Here is a 3,987-nt window from a genome sequence, read left to right on the forward strand (position 1 = left end):
CTCTCTCTCCCGGCTCTCTCTCTCCCGGCTCTCTCCCGGCTCTCTCTCTCCCGGCTCACTCTGCTGTCCCGCCGTCCCCAGGTGACTCCTGCTCCTGCGCCGGGTCCTGCAAATGCAAGAACTGCCGCTGCCGGAGCTGCCGCAAGAGTGAGTGGGGGGCTCAGGGTGGGGAGATCCGGCCTTGCCCTGGGGAGAGGGGGAGGCTGTCACTGTCCTGTGGGACCCCAATGGACACCTCCCTGCTCCATGGGATAACCCCTCCTTGCCCTGGGGGCCGCCCTGGGGACCTCCCTGCTCCGTAGCAGAATCCCTCCTTGTCCTGTGGGAGCCCATGGACACTTCACTGCCCCACAGGGGAACCCCTCCTTGCCCTGTCAGACTGCCATGGGGACCTCCCAACCCTTGTCCCATAGACAGCCCCCTTTTGCTTTGTAGGAACTCTTATGGAGACCCCTCCTCTCCCCCATGGGGAGGCCCCTGCCCTGTAGGACCCTCGTGGAATCCCTCCCTCTTCCTCTGGCCCATGGATACCCCCTCAGCTCCTCCTTGTGGGGAGGGCTGCCCCTGCCCTGTGGGACCCTCGTGGAGACCTCCAGCGCACTGGGATCACAGCCCATTGGGAACACAGAGGTGGTGTTTCCCAGTCTCCACCGCGTGCCCCTGCCCCGTGGGACCCCTTTCCCTTCCAGCCGCCTCCTAACTCTTGTGTCCCCCCCTAGGCTGCTGTTCCTGCTGCCCCGCCAGCTGCAGCAACTGCGCCAAGGGCTGCGTGTGCAAGGAGCCGGCCAGCAGCAAGTGCAGCTGCTGCCACTGAGCCGCGCGGCTCCGCTGTAAATAGCCGGCACGCTTCGGGGGGGGGGCACGGAGAAAAACTACTCCTTTTTTTTTTTTTCCACGTTTTGTATTTTCTGTACCAGTGGGGAAACTGGATGGAAATAAAGGATTTGTTCTTGAGGCACGAGTGCTGCTGTCGGGCTGGGCTGGAGGCTGAGAACGGTCACCACTCGTGACACCCGTGTGGGAATTGTCGCTGCAGGGTGCGAGGGGGCTGCTCACGAACACCCCCGTGGCCTTCCCTGAGTGGGCTCTGTGCCTCCCTGGGGGGAGAAAGGAGCCTGGGACACGGGACATGGGACAGATCTCATCCTGCATGCAGGGTGGCTCTGGGCATCTTTAAGGTGCTGGTCTCCCCATGAGGACAGGTGACATGCCTAGGGGGGTGGGCAAGCAGTGGCAGGGAGGGCTCCAGCCCTCTTCAGCCTTTCTTTGGCTTCATGGCAGGTGCCTCTGCACCACTCTGGAGCTTCCTCTGGGTGAAGGAGCTTGTGGGAGCAAGCATGGGAAGGTGGAGTGGGCTGGCAAGGTGCCTGCCCTGAGCTGCTGCTGGAGAGCACTTGGAGAAATCCTAGTGGGGACAAACCTCCCTTCCCCAGGAACCTGTGCTTTACAAACCCCAATCTATTGCAGAGCAGATCGTTCCCAAACAGGCACTTTCCCTGCAGCCTCCCCATGCCAAAGACCTCCAGCTACAGTGCTTGGCTCCTCCTGCCCGTGCAGGAGCACTTTTTTCTGGCTCATTTTTGGGGAACACCTTGCTTGGAGCTGCGATGACCTTCAGAGGCAGGAGGGCAGATAACCACAGCCGTGAAAGCAACACTTGGCTGCCTGGATGAGGGGTGGCTGCTGGGAGTGGGGGAAGGAGGGCACTGGGAAGATGCACGAGGTGTGTTTTGCTTCCAAAAGTCTCTGCCAAGTGAAAGAGTAATTTTTCAAGCACTGGCTTGCCCATACATGTCCCCTGGGTGTGCCCCACCACAGATGCAGGTTCCCAGCCCTGCTGCCATCGCCCTTTCTCTGCTTCTTGGGGCAGTGGGACAGCTCAGCCTGACAGGGATGTCTCTTCCAGCCCTTGGTGACAAGACACCAGGGACAGGACCAATTTAAAAAGCAGCAAAATCGGTCCCTTTGGCACCCGTGTAGTCCTCTCTGCTAGGCTGGGTGGCACAAGGTGGGTTGTCTGCAAGAGGGGAGTATGTCGGTCCCCAGGGATGCTCCAGGCACCCAGGGGAGCTGCTCACCCCTTCCCCAAAGGTTTGCCCAGCTTCAGCACGTGGCTCTGCAGTCGGTGCCCAGCCTGCTCAGCACCCAGCCTTGCCAGTGAGAAAAGCAACACCCAGCTCAGCACCCATTTGCCTTTTAAATGCTTTGCCTTATTACATTAGTGTATCTTTGCCTAAGCAGCCTTCCAGCACTGCCTGTTGCAACAGAGGCTTAGTGCTGGAGATGGGTTATAAGGGTCTGCCCTGCCCTAAATGCATATAAAAAAACATAAATCCCCTGAGAAGATGCTTTGCTGGAAAACAAGACTGGCTTGGCCCCACTGCTGGAGCCCCACTGTGCAGCAGGGCTGCCACCCCAGCCATGCAGCAGCGGGGCTGCAAACTGAGCCCCCTGGGGCTGGGCACCCAAATCCTGCACCAGAAACAAAGCTGGGGCACGGATGGGGTTTCCCCTCACAGGAAGAGCCTCAGGCACCAACTGCTCCCTGTTCCCAGTGACGTGCCAGGGTGAATGTGGGCACACACCTCTGCACTCTGCTGGTGCCAGCCTGCCCTGCCTGCTCCTGGTTCTGCCTGCACATCCATCTGGCAGAGGTGGGAACTCTCAGCCTCGGTGCCCTTTCCAGCCTCCCCAAGAGGGGCCTGGGGAGAGGAAAGCTACAGGATAAACGGAAGGGTTGAGGCCACCCATGTGAGGCACTGGCCTGGGATACATCCAGCACCTGGCTTTGACTATGGCTGCACTCAGTGAGGTACCTGAGAGCTTTCTGGTCCCCTCAGGAGTATTTTCTATATAAAAAAGTACTTTTTGATGAAGCAGGAACTGCTCTCAGCCTGCAGACAGCTGTGTATAGCAGGAGAGCGATGGAAGCCTTTGCTTGATGCAAGAAGAGGCTGATGTGCTTTATCCAGCCCCTCAAAGAAAAGCCCAGCTCAGTTTGCAGAGGAGGTTGGAGGTGACCAAGCATCCCCCTGGGGCATCCAAGGGGAGCCAGGGCAGGGGGTCCTGGGTACGACTCCAGTCAGGCAGCCCTGCAGCTGCCCATGGGGCTGCATTCAGTTCCACTTTTTCTGGCTCTGCATGAGCCCCAGAGGCATGATGGATGTTCATGACCCTGCTGACATGATGATGACACGTGCCCTGTGCAGACAGGGTGTGCACCCTGTGCAGAGGAGGGATGCACTGGGTGCAGAGGGGACGAGCACCCTGTGCACATGACACACACCCTGTGCAGAGGGGACATCGTCCTGTGCAGAGGGGACAAGCACTGTGTGCAGAGGGGATGTGCACCCAGTGCAGAGAGTAAACATACCCTGTGCAGAGAGTAAACACACCCTGTGCAGAGGCGACAGGCACGTGTGCACAGGGGAAATACATCCTGTCCCCAGGGAAAATGCACTCAGTGCAGAGGGAAAATGCACTCAGTGCAGAAGGGGAATCATAGTCATAGAATTGTTAAGGTGGGAAAAGCCCTCTAAGGTCATCAAGTACAACCATTACCCCAGCACTGCCAAACCCACCACTAAATCATGTCCCCAAGTGATAGACCTACACATCTTTTAAATCCCCCCAGGGGTGGTGACTCCACCACTTCCCTGGGCAGCCTGTTCCAGTGCTTGGCAACACTTTCAGTGAAGATATTTTTGCTAATATCCAATCTAAACCGCCCCTGGCACAGGAGTGACGAGCACCCCATGCTCAGGGGATGGATGGGCAGCCAGGGCAGAGGGGATGGGAACCTGGTGCAGAGGGGACAGCGCCCCGTGCACCCACTGCAGAGGGGACGGGCACCCACAGAGGGGACAGCACCCACCGTCCGGAGGGCTCGGGCCCCACCGCAGGAGCGGCTCCTCCCGCGCCGAGCCCTTCCGCAGGGATCTGCTGCCACCTGCCTGCCCGCAGCACCGCGGCCCTGCCCGTCCCGCT

General features: G+C 59.3%; 1 long non-coding RNA gene across 1 annotated transcript; it reads left to right on the forward strand.

Moving 5' to 3' along the window:
* Window positions 1-49: 49 nt before the first annotated feature.
* On the forward strand, window positions 50-955 carry LOC108642091. The gene is made up of 2 exons (XR_001922458.1): window positions 50-147; window positions 720-955. It is a non-coding gene; the product is annotated as an uncharacterized LOC108642091 (long non-coding RNA).
* Window positions 956-3,987: the final 3,032 nt, after the last annotated feature.

The sequence above is a fragment of the Manacus vitellinus genome, unplaced genomic scaffold (genome assembly GCF_001715985.3).
Source record: "Manacus vitellinus isolate BGI_N305 unplaced genomic scaffold, ASM171598v3 scaffold_10_pilon, whole genome shotgun sequence".
Taxonomy (NCBI): Eukaryota; Metazoa; Chordata; class Aves; order Passeriformes; family Pipridae; genus Manacus; species Manacus vitellinus.